Source organism: Anthonomus grandis, chromosome 22 (genome assembly GCF_022605725.1).
Source record: "Anthonomus grandis grandis chromosome 22, icAntGran1.3, whole genome shotgun sequence".
Lineage (NCBI taxonomy): Eukaryota > Metazoa > Arthropoda > Insecta > Coleoptera > Curculionidae > Anthonomus > Anthonomus grandis.
In genome coordinates, this window is record NC_065567.1 from 5663685 (window position 1) to 5685419 (window position 21735).

Below are 21735 nucleotides of genomic sequence, written 5' to 3' on the forward strand. Positions count from 1 at the left end.
AAATTTATTTCAATGTAACCTCAGTGTTTTTGTCTACAAAATTAAGGTTACATCTTCACCTTTTTATTTCCTTACCAAATAAGTATGTAGAGATGAAGTACATAAAGTCAAAGTAAGATTTGTGGATAAGCTAAGCATTCCTCGCTACTGTTTAACGTATTTCAGAGAGCGTTTTTATTTCGGCGTATAATGGAGTCATTATTTGCAACAAAATTCCTTTATAAAGTTTATGTTAAAAAAGTGGATTTCGTAAGAAATTTAGAGAATTTTATTTCAACAATCAAAAAATGCACGGGTAAATTCGTAGTGTTTCATTCTTTTTTTTTATGATTATATTATTATATACAGTGCGGCTCTTAGTTGTCTCCGCCCCTCTCTTATCTTTTGAATGCGGTTATATAAAAATTTAAAATTGGGCACACATCATTAGCAACCTAAATACTATTTTTTGGTCCCTAGTTTCCTTTCGCGGCGGAACACCATTTTGAAAAATAAAATTAAAGAGAAAGGGGGTCCTGTGATATATCGTTTAAAAGCTTCCACTAAATGCTTTATGGTCCAAGAATATTATTACATTACTTCTAGCCATAGCAAAACAACCTTTCAACATCTTAGTTTTCGCATTTTTATTTATTTTAATTTAGCTTACTACACCGGCATAAGTGTAATTTATTTGTAGGTGTGTTGTTGTTTGTAGAGTTTATATTTTTTGCCAATGTCAATGTCACATTATTATTATAAAAGTTAGTATTCTACGCAAAAAATTATTGGTTTTCTAATACCTTTAAAAGCGAACAATACGGAAAGGAGAGAATATTTTCGCTATTTCAATCAGTACAATTTTATTTGTACCTGATCCACGTCCCCTTGCTGAAAAAATTTTAATTTTTCATTTACAGTAGAAATCGTAATGTACATAAGACGGAAAGAATTTTTAATGTTCGTTTTCCTGTCCTTCCAATGTCGAAAGTATATTCGCGAGCAATTCAGAAATTTACCGAGATGGGTAATGTTGCCAGTATGAAGAATCCAGGGCGGTCCAGCTATCCAGAAGAAAAATAGGTGGATATTACAGCAGCTATAGTAAGACATCCACAACAGTCTATTTCAACAGTTGGCGACACGTCTGATGTATGTTCTGCTACTATGAAAAAGGTATTAAAAACGTAAATTTCATCTGTATGAAATTGAAATGGTTCATTATTTGACAAAAAATGATCCCGATCAACGTACGGAATTCTGTAAAGTAATGACCGAGAGAATGCCTTATTGTCTCGGTCATTACTGTCAGTCTGCTTATGTGAAGATTTGTTTCAGTGTTGAATGTACTTTTTTTTTAATGGTAATGTTCATAGACAAAATTCCGTTATTGGAGCGACATAAATCCCCACATATTTTATCAATCACACACACAGTACCTAGAAAAAATAAATGTGTGGGCTGGCATATTTGGGAATCACATTGTTGGGCCTCTCTTTTTAGGCCAAAATCTGATTGAGGACCTTTACTTAAACATATTGGAAAATGCAGTAGAATCACTGATCCTTAAGATTATTAAGACAATACTCTGGGGCACCCCCTCGCTTTAATAGAAATGTTAGAAAATATTTGACTAATACTTACCCTAATCGGTAAATTGGTCGTCGAGGGCCTACCGAATGGGCAGCAAGATCACCCGATCTTACACTTCAACATTTTTTATGGGGCTACTTGAAACAAAAAACCCAGCCAGAATCTATCTTCGATCTACGTCAAAGAATAATTGATGTATGCCGCAATATTGAGGTTGCCACTTTTCAAAATATTCGTGAAGAGTTCTCTAATAGATTATTTTACTATCTTGAAGTTAATTTTCAACATCTTTTGTAGTAAAATAGTTACATATTTGTGTTGCCTAAAGTTTAGTTATTTTAAATGGAAATAAAAATGCGAAAAATAAGATTTTTTTGAAAGGCTGCAATTTTGCTATGAGTAGAAGTGATGACTTAATATTCTAGGACCATAAAGCATTTGGTGGGAACATTCAAACGATGTATCGCATGATCCTCTTTTCTATTTATTTCTATTTTAGTTTTGCAAAATGAGCTAGGAATGGGGGACAATTAAGAGCCACACTGTATATATAAATTTGAATGTCTGTGGCTATACTGGTGGTAACTTGCAAAATGTTGCCATGACAATTGGCTGTTCAAGAATACAGAACAGCTGATTCTGCTTACGGAGCAACAGCAGCAGTATTCGCTCTTACAAAATATGTAAGCCTCTCACCACCTTCTACCACGTGAGCGGAACCACGGGTAGCTACCAATAAATTTGGGAAAATCGGTTCTAAACTTTTTTAGTATATTTAAATAATATAATTTTAATATTATATTTTAGAAGCTCTTTCGATCTTTATTAAATCCTTTCAGTTTGAAATAGCTATGTGATACTTAAAATGAGATACATGATGCCAAAATTATCTGCAAAAGTGGGTAGCAGCTGGTTGGTAGATGACTTTTCAATCTGAAAATATCAAAATGAAAATATAAAGAAATACTATTGTCATTGAAAACATATCTAGAAATTTAAAGGGTTATAAATATTTTACTGGTCTCGGCTTGGCCTCAGGATACTATGAAATATCTGTGGATTCGAATTCCATTGTATACACAACATTTATTATACCCGTGGGCATTTTAAATACGTATCCTGAGTGGCCTATAAAATACGGACATTTTGATTTTCTTTTAAATAAAGAGATTTTAAAGATGTAATGCAAAATTCTTAAGTATAGATTCAGATTAAGTTTTTTTTAATTAAGGTAAGATTAAATATTACAAATAAGTCTAAATGAAAATTAATTATTATTAGAAAAATTTCGCCTTCTCTTAAGCTTAAATATTTTTTCATATTGACAAGATATTTTTATAAACTTATAAAATATTACACTAATCGATAATTTGAAATTAATGAGAAACCAGTGCCTTTTGAGCTGTACAAAAAAAAAATTATTTCATTATTAATATTAATATGAAAATGTTAACACGTTAATTATTCTCCTAGTTTTTGTACTATTTTATTAGTATTCTATAGTTAAAGTTGATTCGTAGGGTTTATTTAGGGTTCTACTTACGTTTGGTTTATTATCTATATTGTTTAGTTTTTAAGTAGTTCAACTTGTTCGATAGCCCCATTTTGGCCCCAATTTAGGTTATTTAGGTTATATTATGGTAAATTTCTATAGTTTTAATTTTCTAGAATTTGTATACTTGCTTGCTTTGACTGTCAGTATTCTCCTAAAATTATTGGTCTCTTTCGGCAAAAACAATGAAGATAATTCTAAATATTTCGAAACTGTTTAATCGGGTTTTAAAAAGGACGCGCTTTGTGACATTTCAGTCAGTTTTAATTGTTTAGTCAGTTTTTACCTTGGAAACAATTAAAAGACAGTCAAGGCGAGTTAGGTTAGTGTTTTTTTTGACGTTGACAATAAAAATGTGTTCCCGAATTTCATTACAATATTAATTTTTTAAATTTTACGTTTACAGGAGATGTGTTCAAAGGTTTACCGGGCCAAAGGTTTTGACCTTTGGCCCGGTAATATCAACACATAACGACGAACATGATGACAGGTTTATAATATTTCTAGTTTTGCGTAAATACCACCAAATATCGACTAAGGCCCAGCTTTTCAAGATTTTTAACCAATTCGTTTTTCAACGAGGGCAGTCGCCGAGATTTTGAATAGCAAGACTTCGATTGTTTGCATTGTTGTAAGTATATCCTTTTGAATTCATGTCTTCTTCAGCGTATGCTTACAGCATGTTGGTTTCTACTGGTACAGCGAAATTGATGATAAAGTCCCATTTATCAGGTTTGTTGATATCCAGAATGTCAGGATTGTTATGTTTTATCTGCTTATCTGTTCAGGAAACCTTAACAAGATCATTTTCAGTTACTGGGCTTGGATTGTACTTATAATAGGGTAAGTTGTTAATAATTTGATTATTTTTATAGCTGCAATTGCTATGTACGATTGTCGCCATATAGGTATGTATTTACTATTTATTTAAGTATTCTTTCGGAGCAGTCACGCTAAATCACTGATGATATATGGAATGGTTTTAGGCTTTTGACTGCAAACTCTACACAGGTCACTTGGGATATTCTACTTTATTACATGTGGGATATAACATCTTGAAACCATAACCTGGTCCTGCAAAGCGGATATGGAACGTTCTATTTCGCGATTCAGCCAACGCTGACATAAGTATGAAATGGACCGTTCATTGATAGCATCATCGCGAAGTACAGTTGCAAATTGACCATGGATTTCTTTACTCAAACATTGGTCTATCATTTTATCCTTTCGTCCTTCCGATCGAACTATGGCCTTATGAACTGGTAAGTTGTAGGTCTTGAAATATTTTTCTTATTTTCTTCTTGTTTCAGGTGTCAAGTCTCGCAGTCAGGCAGAAGAGACCTCGTCCGCCATTTTGTTTAAGTATATAGAGTTGCGCAGTAAAGGATTTCGAATGATGGGTGATGTATGATCTGTATGAGGTCAATATTATTCGTATTAATCTGTAAATTTCTTGCAGGTCCTTATCGTTTCATCACGCCAAAGGTGTATTATTGTTATATTTGTTTCTTTTTGTTTTAGTTTTTTTTTCTAAGGAAAAAAGATCTAATTTTTTTGCAAGGCAGAGTATCTTCTTGTAAGTTAATTTTTAGATGAACATTTTTGCGAGAAAATTGATGTAAAAAAATAATTGTACAACTCTTTAACGGGCATTTTATTTTTGTAAGCTTTTAATCCCCATTTTTTATTTATAATATATGTCTTTAATTGAAACTGATGATAATTTGAAATTAGTATTTGTAAGCCTATTAAATATATTTAGGCTAGGTTTAAAAAATTTATTATTTGAAAATTTTAAAAATATTATTTTAAGCTAAATATGTGGCAACGTAACAAAAAATTCTGAAATAAACACAAATAGAATATTGCTCTTTATTATTAGAATATAAATACTCTCATAGATGAAATTCTAGCTTTATAGGTATAAAGAAAAAGTAGACTTAAAGAAACTACCAGAATCAAATATCAATGCAAGAGTAAAAGACAGTTTTGAGCTATTCTTCGACAGAAGATTATACTAATCTCTTAAACTAGTAAAGGGAAAGAATCAATACAAGATCAAATCGAATAAGCTATTAGCTGCAATATTAGGAAAAGGCAAGACCTTATTAGATTTTTAAACATTCTTTTTACATGTCCTTTTTTTGTTTAGTTTAAGAATTGCACTAAAAGTTTAAGGATCCGAATCCGAATTAAAAAAAATTAATGTTAATCGTGGTGATTAAAATGGATAATTAATACCACTATCAGTGAAGAAAAACCAATATGTCTGAATGCGGCGAAAATCTTAACCCACGATTCACCCGTTTCTGTTTGAAGCAATTGTATAATATTTAATCGTATTTTTTTTCATATTATATCGTATTTTTTTTCTGATCAAAAATCTAAAATAGTTTCTTTCTACAATGAAGAATACTTGAAAACCTTTACTTGTAAGACCTAAATTTCGATATTTTTGGATACTGAAATAAGGGTCTCTTGGAATTATTAGGCTTTTTTCAAAAAAATGTGAAAAAAAAACATTAATCAACATTTTTTAAACGAAGTGTTTTGCCAAAGTAACTAAAATCAAAGATATGCTACCTGAACAGATGCTACCTGCTTCATTCCGGTTAAGTAGAAAATGAAATATGAATCAAACAATTTAGTTGCTTAATTAAAAACTAGCAATAAAAGTCTTCAGCATCAAAAGCGTCAGGATCTTCTGCCGTAGCACTGCTGAACACTGCCAAATGAAGCAGAATTATAGGTTGAGGTCTTTACTAACTCCTTCAATGGTCAATTTTCACCCAAGCTCCTAAAAACCCTGAAATATCCTCTACAGTCTCAAATTCCATTCAAATTGTCCTTCAAAAGTCAATTGTAGCCCTGATGGTCCAAATGAAGTTATTGTTATATATGTCGTAATTCATACTATCACAAACGCCACAAAAAATAAAATGGCCGGCGGTGCAAAACGGCTTAGTAAAAAATATGATGTTTTTAACATCTTACCGATGTACTAATGCTGTTTTTAAATTTTTAGATGTTCCTAATCAATGAATATACACTGTCGTCAACTTAACTAATCACATTAACCGGTTGCATTCCAGATTTTCTTCGAAGCAAATCGTGGATTGCACACCGGAGCTGCATTTCTTTAAATAAGTAAGGCAAAATGTAGTTCAATGGTTTATTACATAAACTTGTTGTTGCTCGATTTTTTTCCTTAGTTACAATGGACTCGCGTCATAATTCGACGGCCGCCCAATCTTTTTGTTTATTATGGACCTACAGTTTAACGTGGGTTCCAAATCAGGTGTGTTTTGTTTTTATAAGACAAACACAAACAACCATGACCATGACACGATTCCAACCTAAGACCACACGTGCGCGTCATAAACACTTTGCTTTCGGTACTATCGGGGTCGTTTTGTTGTTGCTAGTTTTCTCGAATACCTTGTTAAGCCTGTCAATTTCCTAACCAATTGATCAATCCATGCCTATGCAGGTGAAGTTACATCCACGTACTGCCCTATAAGGGCAGGAGTTCTCAGGGTTCGCACCATCTATCTCCTTTATTGTTTCACATTTTTATGTGCGCCACACTACAACCACAATATAGTAACTTGCTTCAGTGTGCCGATGATAATGATTGCAACTGCCCATAAAAAATGGTATACAGATCGTGTTTTCGTTCGTTACTTATAGGAAACCGCACAGAGGCAAAATTTTGCAACGTCGCGCGTGTACGAGTGCCTGCGACACATGCACGAACTTAAAAATATACCTGGACTGCTAATGCATATGGCCGCGATACCCAAAAATGACCACTGCATGGTGGCCGCCATTTTTATAGTGGTTGTGTCCTTTTGATGTTGGTCACTCTGAAAATGTTTTGTGTTGCCAACAAAAAATATATTAAATAACGGTAATGAAGTTGACATTTGACGTGTGAGTATAGCGGATTGCCTAGTTTTTGACGATTTGTAAACGACGCTAGGGTATATCGTCTGGAACAGGCGATGTATCTTTCTCCTTATTTAATACGTGAATAATGTATCACCATCTTTATTTAAGGTATTTGGTTCAGTTTCTCAAAACCGAATTATTGTGAATTGTCCGTCTGCGTTGTTTATAATAGAATAATATATTGAGTTGTTGACAGAATAATAGATTTTTTCTATATAAACCCTTTATAATTACAAACCCTCATAAAATCATCTATATTTTGATTCTTATATATGGTTGTACCTATTAATGTGGATGTGGAAACACTGTACATGGAAGGAAAGTAAAACTTAAAAAAGTAATAGTAAAAATAGAAAGAAAATAAGTGTTTTTAACTGAATTTGTTAAGTAAATACAAGCAAAAAGTTAAATCAATATCAGGATTTTCATGGTATTAGGATTTATAAGATTCAAGATTATCAGAATGATAAAACAAATATTTTAAAGTGCAGGCATCTATTCTAAGTTGATTGAAACTTTGTCTCATTTTAGGTGAGGATTACTTTCTTTCATAAATTTTAATGAAATTCTTAAAGAAGTACCAGAAAAATCACAGATCTAACTCAACTATCTTAAATTCTTACCAATATGTAACTTTCTATTTTGTATTTTTGTAAACATAACCTCTCAAAAACTGTAGATGTTTTGTTTCCCTACAGTTGGCGCAATTAAAATTTGTCAGAGTGACCAACATCGAAAGGACACAATCACGCACAATGGCGGCCCCCTAGTAGTGGTCATTTACTTTTCATTGAATTGGCAGTCCATGTATAGTTATAAGTTCGTGGACACATGATACTAATACCCGAGAAGATAAACCCACGCGCATGAGATGAGCCTATCTCTCTCGCACGCCTGACGTCAGTCGATGACAAATTTCCCCAGGAACAGCTACATGAACAGAGTTTTAATACATTTTAATATGACGTTTCGTTTTTGCTTTAGATGTTCGATGGATTTAGGGTTAGGGCATGGTTTATTTGTTTTGTGTGTATTTTGTGTTTGTTTTTAGTGACAAATGTGGCAGAGTTTATTAAATTATAATAATTAAACATTTTTTATCATGGTGTACTGTGCAGTGGTGGGTTGTTCAAGCAATAACAACAAAAAAAGTAAAGTAGTTTCAGATTGCCGATTCTTTAGTTTTCCAAAGGACAAACAAGTTTGCCGACAATGGATTACAAAACCATTTTAATAACACGTCTACCTATAAGCAATTTAAAAAAATATAGATTATAGATACTTAAGAAAGTGAAATTAATTGGTAGTATGTCATCAATGGCATCATGCATTTTCTTTTGGCATTTACTGGTAACACTATGAAAGTTATGAAAGTTAATTGTCACAATAGGCTGTATATCAATCCTCTATTTTTGTTTTATTTTTTTTACAACATAATAAAATATGTACATATTATATCACTGATATTTTTCTGCAGAGGCATTCGTTTAAAGTAAAAAAAGTTAAATAAATACCATAAATCCTTTTTTTTGGCTATAAAGTCTTATTAATTTATGATTAATTAACAGACGTTTCATATTGTGTATATTTATTTTCAAATTAAAATACCTTAAATAATAAAAATCGTTTTTTAAACCTTATCCAAAACCAAAATAGGCATTTATATTATATAAGGCTTTACTATCCTTGCACGGATCCACGAATCCTACATACTATTAAGGAAATATTTTACATACTATTATAATAATCATAGCATATTTCATATAACAAAATATAATAATACTTAATAAGTAATGTTAAATAAAAAAGGCTTTAAAATACTGCTTTTCCAACCGACAAACAGAATTTTTGTCATCGAGTGACGTCATGCGCAAAGTCACACGAAATTGCATCGCCAAGTGGGTTTATCTTTCCAGTAATAGTATCATGCCTGCGACAGAGCACCGCCTCGGCCAGCCCGAGGACGGGATTAGTAAACATCTGACTTTTGTGGGAGCTGCGTCGTTTGGCAACAAAATGTCCCAAAATATTACACGAAAATCCAGGCATTTTTAAAATATTTATTCTAATGCGGGTTTTACAGACATGTGTAAACTCCGTATAGAATTGTAATCTTAAAATGTTTAATCATATGCTGTGTTTTGCATAATGAAAATGAAAGCGTTATTCTAATAAAAAATAAAATATCAACTCTGATAAAAATATAATAAAAAATCAGAAATAAAACTCTTATAAACAAACTTTACAACATATCATTTTTTAAATAAAAGGCTCAAATAAACCGCCTTCTTTCGCTAATCAAAAACTTAACCTATCGTGAAAGCTATTTTGCACCTCCAAAAGAGTTTCAGGTAAAATGGAATTGGCACCTTCGACAATTTTATTTCGCAACTCCTCTAAATTTGTTGACTACTAAATTCATGCTTGTTAATGGTCTGCTTAAGGTAACCCCACAGATAAAAGTCATTTGGAGACAAATCTGGAGATCTAGGGGGACATTTAATATCGCCAGTCCCACTAATAAGGCGGTTAGAAAAAGTATTTGTTAAAAACTCTTGCTGAAAATAAACCGATCCCAGGTCTACATCAGGTAGGATTTGAATGGCAGGAAGAACTTGGTTTTGCAGCAACTCAAGGTACTTTTGGGCGTTTAAAGTTCCATCAATAAAAAATGGCCCTATAACATTGTCGCCCAAAATACCTGCCCAAACATTGAATTTCTGAGGATACTGGGTACGAAACTGAAAACCACTGTGCTCGTTTTCCTGAGACCAATAACGAACAATGGAAGGATTGTGTTTGCCATGTAATGGAAAAGAAGATTTATCAGAAAACAAAATATTTTTTAAAAAATATTCGTTTTCATTTGCCTTTTCCATCATGGTTTCACAAAATTCCATTCTTCGTCACTGGTCTTCAGGAAATATTTCCTGAGTTTTTGAATACTTGAAACATATGTACCCATATTTTTTCCAGATACGAGCAACAGGTTTATTGCTCATTCCCAGTTCCTCTCCAATACTTCTAGTGGACCGTGTTGAATCAAGTTCTAGGGTACTGCAAACAATTTCTTCCCACTGTTCTATATCCTGGACTACTTCAACAGGTGGTTCTTGACGTTTTGTGTGGCATTTTTTACAATCTTGAAGACAAAAAGATGTCTCAAAATTTGTAACCACATTTAAAACCGTTTTTGCACAAGAAATCTATTCTCAAATGTTACTGAAAACAAATATCTATATTGTACTGCTGAATTGCCTCCATAAAACCATTTAATTAGTTGAACTATTTCGGAAGGGGTATAAACAGCCATAGTGATAAACACAAGAAAATAATCCTCAACAATTATTAATGCAATGTGCAGTAACACAGCAAAGTGAGGTCTGCTGACTCCCGGCTCAAAAAAAATTCCGCCGCCTGCAAGCCGCAACCAAGTGGTGCTGCCATTATTTTGGGTAATACGTAGCTCACGATAACACGATCTGTATATAAAATCTAGATTACACGTCCACACTTATCCATTCCTGGATGAACTGATGGAAGCTCGAGGTCAATGCTATGTTCCTTTTCGGATATTTGTTTCCGAAGAAGAGAGGCTACCTGGTGAATCTCAGATGGTCATGCATGGGCTTATTATTTAGGTATTGTATTTGACCCTAAGCTCATCTGGGAAGAACACTTTTAGCATATCACCTAATGAAAATTAGGAACAAATACCTAGCCACTGTTCTGGACCAACGCAACCCCCTGATCATCATCCAAGCCCCCCGCCATTTCAACGCGTAATACGAACTTCCATGCACGCTCCATCAGGACTGACCTTTCTTCAACCACACGGCACTAGGATTAACAAATCCACAGAAGTCATTTAATATTATAGTATAATTTGTGTTTCACCTTAGATTTTGAGATCCAAGTATTGATATGAGAATTATTTATTAAAATATATGCGAGTTTCAAAGCATATAATAGGCGGCAATACAGGGCCGGCTTTGCGCCACAGTACATACTCGTACTTAGGTCTGGAAGGAAAGGTAACTTTACACGATTTCTATTCGCTTATTTAAAGATGCACCATTTTCGGATGGCTTTACAGGTGGCGAAAGTAAGACTGAGTCTTTCAGTACTCATGCAATGAAAATGTTTATGTTTTTAAAATTAATACATTTTTTATATTGATTTAATATTTCACGAATAAAAGTTTATAAAAAATTCAGTTTATAAATTTTTAATAGAAAAAGTTTATATTCAATGTATAATCTTGCATATATTGGATATAAGCAATTAGTATGTTATTGTTTATAAGTATTAATCGTTTTTATAGTCCAAGTCTTACATCTATCATCATATTTTATTACGTTGTAATACGTTATAATGATTATATCAAATATATGTACTACTTGAAAAAGTAAATCTAATAACTCCTTTCGAATGATGTAAACTATATTGGTGGTGCTCTGAATGAGATCGTTATCAATTTTTGCACTGCCCATACCATCAAAGCATGCATTCAAATATTAGCCTCAACGAAACTCTAATTGCAGTTCGAATCATACAAACTAAATTTATATATTTTAATTCAAGTCAGGTAAATATTTACAAATAACTAATTTATTTAATAAATGTGTTTTATATTGAATAATGAAAGCGATTAATTATAAAGATTATATTGAGTCTTGCGTGTATATTGATTTATAAAATATACATGTTTACTGCAAAAAATATGTATACTAAAAAAAGTTATTTACAACATTTAACAGTTAGTAAGAAAAGCTTCCAGTTTTATTTTTGATTTTTTGTCACATTTTTATTCTGTAAAAAGAATAGATGGTGTTAATTTAAACTAAATTTTGTATCTGATATGACTTTTGTTAAACAAAATATACAATTTTACACTACTCCTTTTTAATACAAACGATATTTATTGAACTGAAAACTACTAAAAACACCAAATCCTAATCTAAAAGTACCAAAAGAATTTCATTATTTCCTTAATATTAGCCTGGAATAAATATATATAAATGTTTTGTGTTTAAGAATCTTACTTATCGCCTATGAAAAAAAAAACATTTCTTAGATTTCTTATCACTAGCTTATCATACACAAAATATTACAAAACTATAAAAATAAATAATTAATTTGCCTTTTAAAAGTTTATATACTTAAATCGCATACGGCTTCGGAATAGGATCACCAGTTAGTTCTCTAATAAAGTCAGCCACAAACTCCTACCAGTATTCGTCTTCTCCGGTTGCAAAACATTATTGCTACTAACATCGTGGGCGAAACATGTGCCGAGAATAAAATAAACTTTTAATTAGTATGTTACACCAAAGGTTCCAACTATAGGACTATTAGCTATATCAATTAAATATTATATCAATTTAAAAAATTATCTCTTCCCGCTTTTTCGTTTAAAATACCTTAGACAGATAGGGAACTATACATAAAAAGTTCTAATAACTATTGTGTTACCCATCGCATTAGAACACCATGCGTAATTTATGTTAGAACAGATTTATACTTGATAACCCTTTAATTTCCGGGAAAAAGTTGGAAATAAAATTACAGTGATGGCCTAAATATAGTTTTTATTTATACTCCTCCCTTGTATATAAAGGTAGTTTGGGAAAAATTATAAACGTAGTTTGGGAAAAAATTGAGGAAAAAATAAAATTCATATAAACCTACATGTATTTTGAAATCACATTTTAACCACTGACGTGTTTACAATCATAATTTCAGGAAAATGTATCAAATATTTTTCAACTTTATGTATAATATTTTAAGCTAGTAGAGTATATTTTCAAAACAAAATGGGAAGTTAAAATGTGGTTAAACGATGGAAATGCAAAACAGAGTAGAGTTAAATCAAAATAACATTTATAATGTATTTATTTTTAAATTTTTGCCATTTCATCAACATTTTTAATAAAGGGAAGAGAAGAACAAATGAGCAAATATGCAGGGTGTTCATTTGAAAACTTCCCACCACGGATTTATCGAAAACCGCTGATTAAAAAAAAAACGCCGAAATACGTCAAAAGGTTTGTCAAGGGAGACAACTTTCTAACTTAAAATTACTTCACCCCCTTTCACCCTCTGCCTCCCAAGGTTATCCCCTTCAAAATTTTAAATGGCAAGGGGTATCAAGTAATAGCTTGTTTAAAAGGTTTTTCAAAGTTTTTTAATTTGACGTTTGATTTTTTTAAATCGGTCGATTCGTTTTCGAGAAAATTAGAAAAATCTTTGTTTATCTTAATTTGTTCACATAGAAAACAAAAACATGAAAATATCAGTTTTTATTTCAATAAGTGTTCAAAATGTTGCCCGTTAGGGTTTTGCCAAATCTACAATTCGTTTATAATTTAAAACGGAAACTACCAGCATAAACAGCAATTCCGAAGATTAGATGTGGAAAAAAACTAAATAACAACCTGAATTTTTTTCCGCATTCTTTTTATCAACACAGATATGTACTGGGCGAACTGTATTTATTGTTATACCTGCTTAGTTATTTATAGTTGCTAAGGAAAATAAAGAATTTATTTTGCCGTCAGTTACATTTGTGACTTGAAATAGTGAAAATGTATTTGTTGAATTGAAGATTTTACTTCCAAAATGGTTTACACACTAGCCGAAAGAGTGGAAATTATTCTAATTTATGGTGCCCAAAATCAATATGCTCGGTAAACTGCCGTCACGTTTAACGCCGGATATCCGGAGAAGATAACTTCGCATAGGTATGTTTTGGACCTTGTTACTAAGTTTATTGAAACTGGATCTATTGCAAATAAAAAATGTGATCATCGGCGAATTTTGGATGAAGCCGCTCAAGTTGAAGTTTTGGGTCATTTTGGAATAAATCCTAATACTTCATTACGTAAAATTGTTGCTGCCACTGGTATTTGATTAGGCTCTGTTTACACAGTTAGCAAACTTCATAAATTTCATCCATTCAAAATGAAAATATTGCAAGAGTTAACCGAAGACGATTTCGATAGGCGAGTTGAGTTTTGTGAAAAAATGACTGAAGCGATTAATGATAATACTATTTACGTAAAGAATATCTACTTCAGCGATGAATGCACATTCGATCTAAATGGATTTGTTAATAAGCATAACTGTTGATATTGGAGCAATGAAAATCCTCATGCATTTGTAGAAGGGCATACCCAGTACCCTCAAAAAATTAATGTATGGGCAGGCATTTTAGGAAATCAAGTGATTGGGCCATTATTTAATAACGGAAACTTAAATGGAGACATTTATTTGAATATGTTGAAAAATACTATCAATTCGCTTATCACTGAATCCATTGAAAACCAAATCAATGATGATGGAAGCCCTATACTTGATGAGGCTGAAATATATTTCCAGCTAGACGGCGCTCCCCCTCACTATGTTCTTCCCATTCGGCAATGGCTAGACGACGAGTTTTCCGATAAATGGATATTGTGAAGGGGGCCTATATAATGGCCTGCTAGATCTCCTGATATAACGCCGTTAGACTTTTTTCTATGGGGTCATTTGAAATCTATTGTGTTTACTCCCCAACTTGAAAGTTTGGATGAACTTCGTCGATGCATTATCAACAGCTGCCAGGATATCCCACAACATGTTTTTGAAAATGTCCGTCAGGAATTTGAACATCGCCTATATCATTGTTTGGCCAAAAACGGGCAACATATTGAACACTTATTGAAATAAAAACTGATATTTTCATGTTTTTGTTGTCTATCTGAACAAATTAAGATAAACAAAGATTTTTCTAATTTTCTCGAAAACGAATCGACCTATTTAAAAATATCAAACGTCAAAATAAAGGACTTCGAAAAACCTTTTAAACAAGCTATTACTCGATACCTCTTGCCATTTAAAATGTTTAAGGGGATGACCCTGGAGGCAGAGGGTGAAGTAATTTTAGGTTAGAAAGTTGTCCCCCTTGATAAACCTTTTGACTTATTTCGGCGTTTTTTTTTTAAACAGTGGTTTTCGATAAATCCGTGGTGGGAAGTTCTTAAATGAACACCCTGTATAGAAGTACATATCCGCAGCATAATTAGAAGTACCTCACTTGTATAAGTAGTATATATTTTTTTTTTTTTAATATTTGGCAATTACTGGCTATACCAATGGTTATTTATTATACAACGTGAGTTTTTAAAGTGTTACAATCCGATATGTCAATGAGTATGGGTCACTTTCTTACTTTACATAGAATAATGTGTTTTTTATAATAATTTAGAAATCAAATCTAGATCAAATGTGAAATCTGTTTGCAAAACTTTTAAAATTGCTCTGCTAAAAAAAATTTACAACAATTTAAAGAAAATTATAACATTTAATAATAACAGTCGTTGCCATGGATATCCTAGTGTTTCTTTATGCCACATAAAAATGTAAACGCCTTATTGATAACTATAAGGCGTTTACATTTTTATTGTAAAAAATTATGTATAAAAAGAAAAATGCATACAAGTGAATTTCAATGTAGATATGTTGTTAATTTTGGGGGATTACAGAAAAAAATATAGGAAGGCTACAGTAGCGTGGGCACAGAGGCTTCCAAATATTCCAAAATCTTATATGGCCTTTAATAGATAGAAGAAGTCGTATAACTGGTAGTCTAAAAATCCAACCAGAGATCAGTTTAAAATTGAAACAAATGAAAATAAGGCAGTTGGTGTTCTAGGATCCTCAATTCTAGGAGCTTGCTTTAGATGCTGAAATTAGTCAAACATCAGTTATAGAAATTCTGCAGAGTTATACGTTTAATCTTAAGTGCATTATACTTTGTTAAGATCTTTACGGACATAACTTCGAGAAAATGAATTTTTCATTAATTAATTAATTATGTTATGTTAATAAAATGATTTACTAATTTTTGCACTTCAGTTTCAGAAAAAATGAGTGCGAATTACGATTTTTTGAGAGGCGCTATATTTTTCTGATGAAGCTTCTTTTAATCATTGTGGGCAGGTTAGATTCAATATATCTTAATGAGATCATATTCAGTTTTTGTTGTTTATTTCTCTAATACCGTTTCGGTTGGTAAGTATCTCCAACCGTTATCAAGTGTAAACAGTTTACACTTGATAACGGTTGGAGATACTTACCAACCAAAACGTCGTGTTACATTAAATAAATAAGACAATGCAAGTTCGACAAGATGTTATCATCGTGTACCGTTATTGACTCTTGAGTCAACACGTACGTAACGTCAAAACTTTGAGTATACTTTCTCCTCCTTTGGTCATATATCTAAGTCTCTTTGAAAATAATGGATGATTATTTTGAATTTGAGAGTTAAAGACGATCATTTTAAACAACTTATTAGGCATTAAAGACGATAGAAAACTAAAAATTAGGTAGTATTTTTTAATTGCATTTATATTCATAATTCCTTAACTAGTAACTTTTTTTGCAAACAGACTTCATATCTAACGTAAATTGACGTAGATTTGATTTTTAAAAGAAGAACATGATTCTATAAAAAAAAAACAGAAGTAAAGAGACAAATGATAAAAAGTGTCTTTTCATATACTTATGATATCACTAAATTGTGGAAAAAAGCCGTCAAGTATCAAATGGTTTTTGATACTTGAATCTTAATATATAGTTAACATGTTTCGCTTAATGAATTAAACATCATAAGACCTAAAATATAAAATACACCTCACTGCAAGGAAAGTTTAAATATAAATTAAAAAGAAAATACATTATCTAAGTAGTCGAAGACCATCGCACATACACTGACAGTCAAGCTGCCCCCATGGCGATCCACAAATCGAGCGCCAGCTCAGCGCTAGCGCTAGCGCTAATGCAGAGACGCATTGAAAAGGCTGGTAGCACACAAGAAAGTGAGACTAAGGTGAGTCCCAGGATACTAGGGTGTCAAGGACAATAAACGTGCTGACGAACTAGCCAGCCAAGATTCCATTAGCCCCTTGGTAGACCCTAAGTCGTATCTCGACTTCAGTAAGCAACCAATTTCCCAGGAACCTAATAAGTGGACCTAGGAAAAGAAAAGGAAGAATTGGAGAAGGACACAAGGCTGTAGATAGGCCAAGGAGGATGATACAGATCATGACGCCTCTAAAGTAAGGTGAATGTTAGATTAAGTTAGGTTTGTTGTGAGTGGGGCACGTTGTGTCCCTCCACTGCGACCATAGCAATTACTTGTATTACTTTGATTAACTTGCAAGCTAAAAGAATTGAAGTGGCTTAATGTGCAAAATAGAGAAAAACTTCATTACTGCAGTTTCCTATTCAAACTTTTAAAAAACAATAGTCCCTCCTACTTACGAAATAAACTTTAAACAGGAACTACCAGACATAATCGAACAACACGCACGGTTTTAAAATTTGATATCCCCCGACATAGCACTGCGATTTTTAAAAGATCATTTTCTTTCTGTGCTTCAAAGCTAATAAATAAATATATTATTAGTCACTGTACTGATAAGTCTTTCCAATCCTTTAAAAACAACCTAAAAAAGATATTGATTGAAGGCCAACAATAAATATCGAGAAAAATAGCAATAATATAAAGTAATAACTTAGAATTAAACAGTCAACTGGATAATTTTATTTCTATTAGTAACTTTTTAATAATTATGTGTTTTTGTGATAGTAATAATATTATTGTAATATTTATGTGTACTCGGTTAAGTTAACAGCATGCTGCCCTTCGCCGAGTATAAAATAAAGGCCTTTTTATTTATTATTTATTATAGGTCTATTGTGGCTCACACCTAGGTGTTTATACTGCCCCAATCAAGTCCGCGCTTGATTAGATATTTTGATGCTTGCTCGATAATTTGATTAAGAGAAGAATTCTTAATGTCTTCCGTCTTAGGTAACCATTGCCGAAGATGGCCTGCCTGATTCTCTCAAGTGTCGGACATCTGTATAGGACGTACTTTGCAGTCTCTTCCTTCTCCATGCATAGCCTACATTAAGCGATTTCCGCCAAATCAATCCTATTTATGTGGAAACGCAATGTCTAGTGGCCGGTATACATTCTCATTAGAGCTTTTAGGTACTTCCTGTTAAGTTCCCTTATGGTATCTGTTACCTTCCATGTTACGTCCGGTATGATAGCCTTCGCATGGTCGTGTCGTGGGAACCCATCTCATTAGCGCTTTGCTTTGTTATGCACTAGGGCTGTGATTGTGTGTTTTGCCGTATTGTAAGCATTGCCTAATGCTGATTCTGGACCGCGGATTCACGAGGCGACTGCTAACAAACAGCCGACACGGGATCAAAGACTTGGCCGAAATCCTAACTGGGCATAACTGCCTAAAGAGGCATCTACAGTTCGCTTAACTTTTTGGAGCAACGACGACACTCCAATGGGAAGATCTCAAAGATCTAGACTAGGATAACGTGCAAGCCTTTTTTAAATCGACAGCCCGACTCAGTGAATATCGTATATTGAAAGTAAAGCCGTAAGTGTAAAGGTGATTCTGGGGTTGGTGAAAATTAACTTTTAGGCCTACTTGCGGAGCTCCACCTGCCCCACCCATACTACTACTACTACTACAATAATATGGTTTTCTTTTGAAACTAGCCAAACATTGAAATTAAACATAAAATCGAAAAATTTAAATCAGTCATGTGGTTTGAACCAATAGGCTTCACATCTGCTTATTAGAGGTGATAAAAGGTTAAAAACTTAAATGGTTCGTTTAGGATTGCTAGCATAGCTAGGTTTTGAAGGACCAAGAAAATATTAGAAATAATATATATTTATCCAATTTACGGCGTCAATAACGACTTACCTGTTGGTGTTTCGTTGCTAATTCAGGGCGGGCCAGATTCTTTTACACACTGCTATTCTATCTTAAATCACGTTTTTTGGATATGCTTGTCGGTTCGAAGCACAGACAGAACATAACCTCCGTATGGAGGGGAAACGCGCACCTATCGAAGTCATCATTGACGCATGCACGCGTTACAAATTGTAATTGGTCAAATTCAAATAAGTCGGATTTGCGGTGCATTCAAAAACCTCTCAATGCGGCAATTCTAAACAAGAGGTGTTTTGTGTAAGAACATTGGACGGAAGTTGGATAACAGCAGTTTCAAAAAAGTTTTTAAATTTATTAAAAGTTTCTTTTACACCTGAAGAAGAAATTATACTTAACTTAAATTTTAAATTAAATATTTCTCAAAAATTTAATAACAATGTTAGAGAAATTTTGGGAGTAGAGTAACATCATCCAGTCATCTAACATTAATTAAACCCTATTAAAAACATCATTAGGGCTAATATGTTTAGATTATTTAATTTAAAAGGGTCAATTGAACTCTCATTCTTTCTCTTATGAATAAAATTAAATCTTATAAATTGTTTTTAACTAAAGCAGATAAACTTTGGTGGTCATAAATAAACCTGATTACGTTGGTACGGTCGCCGAATTTCATTCGTCTGATATAGTCATTAATAGTCATTTTAATGAAAACTTAAGTTTTCCAGTAAAGTGAAAAGTAGTTGGCGCCAATGTCTTTTAATTACGAAATGTTTTGAAACATCCAGTAGCCTAAGAACTTACAAATAAATATCGGAGCCCAATAGTATTGTAATCAAGCAAACACAAAAAATTAAATACCTAGGGGTTGTAATAGATGCGTCTAGCAAGTTCTAACCTTCGTCAATGAATTATGGCTCCGCTCCCCAGGACCACTAAAATTGCTTTTTAGAGGTTTTGCTGTTGTCACTTATCATTTTATTTATTTGGACACTATTTCGCTTTTCGGCTTAATTATTTTTTTATATTTCAGATAAAGGATTAATATATGCCTGAAACTATATGATAAGTGTAGTAAAAATGATATAAAAAGAAATATATGAATTTTTCAACTAAATATTGGCATACTTGAAGGCAATTTAAAATATATTGTTAGACCTCATATAAAAAATGATATATCCTAAATCCTTCCAAGTGCATTTTTAATCACCGCGACGTGGCGTCCTCTACGGATTATTTAACTACTTCGTTTTCAACATAGCGTTATTTTCAGTTTCAGGTTTTTAGGCCCGTATTATATTTGATTCAAATGAGGCATTTAACAATATAATAATGGCGAAGACAAATAATTTGAATTAAAATATAAACAATTTCTTAAACAGAAATAATTATTTGTCTTAATATGAAGCATTTTACTAGTGTGTATTTGATTCGATCTTTTTTAATTTGATATAGGACTAATATAGTCTGTCGCGAAAAGGGTATACTTTGGCAATAAAAATGATGAATGGCACCTTACCTTTGGAATTTCTGGATGTGAGTGTCGCAGGGATCCCTAATTTCCTCTGGAGAACTTGACTGGATTCTGCTTGTTTCAAAGCATTCCCTTAGATTAGATTTTCTTAAAAACAATGTAGACTTTTGCAAAAAGAAACTTGCGAAGAACTACTTTTTGAGAATTACTTTTTTAATATGCTTAGAGAGAGAGAGACGATTGGTGGCGCTTCAATCGCAAGACTGCTAAGTCGTATGCGCATCCAGGTGCCAACCAAGTATTGCCAATGTATAAATATAAAAATTTAACTTTAGACGCGGGAAATAATTGTTGCAGTAACATTTTCCGCCCACCAAAACGGACGTTTTTCTTTATATTACAAAAATTTTAAATAGTTAAAACAAAAATTGCGAAAATTAATCATTTATTTACCACTTTAACATTTCACCATTTTTTACCCAAATAGTACAAAAAAAATTAAATAAAGAGAGAAAAAAAAATCCCAAATTAACAATTTTGATACTAATTTCTAAACCTAAAACTATAAACCAAAAGTGGTATTTAAATGTATGAATGTATAAAGCTAATCTATCGGCAAGGGACACAACTTTACGATGGGCCGTTTGAACAATCTGTTCTGTGTTTGCACAGTAACTACTCGTATATGGCCATCATTACCGGGATGTACTTCTACAATTCTACCAAGTAACCAATTCATTGGATTCTTGGTTTCATTTATTATAAGAACCAAAGCATTTATTTTAATTTCACTTGGTTTTTGGACCCACTTAGAACGCTGTTGTAATATATGCAAATACTCGTCCTTCCACCGAACCCAGAAATCGGTATTCATATGCTGAATTAGCTGCCATCTAGAGAGACGGTTCAATTTAACAGAAGACATGTGTGGACTGGGACAAGTAGTAAGGGGTTCTAAGGTTAGAAAATGCCCGGGGGTCAATGAAACCAGATCGTTGGGGTCTGAACTTTGAGGACAAAGCGGACGAGAATTTAAGAGCGATTCGATTTATATAAGCAAAGTATTTAACTCCTCATAGGTTAAGATTTGATCTCCAATAACACAGTGTTGGCGCTACTTAAAAATTGTTAACCTTGGCAACCGCGCCAAACGCACCAGCCTGCTGCTGCACCGCCGACGTTCGAGCTCTCTTCTCCGCTGACCAGCGGTTCGACAACAAGGCCTCCGTCCGAATTATTAACTTTAAGTTGTTTTTAACCGATTTATATGTCCGCCAGCCTTTATATTTTGTATGGAATAAAGTGAATTAAAAACTAAAGTTACAGTCCGTTAGAACATGGTCCTTCGCGACAGATTAGGACTAAAATCGGTGCATTTCTGAACGAAACAAAGCAAGAAAACAAGTTAGTGTATTCGCCGCCGAACAACG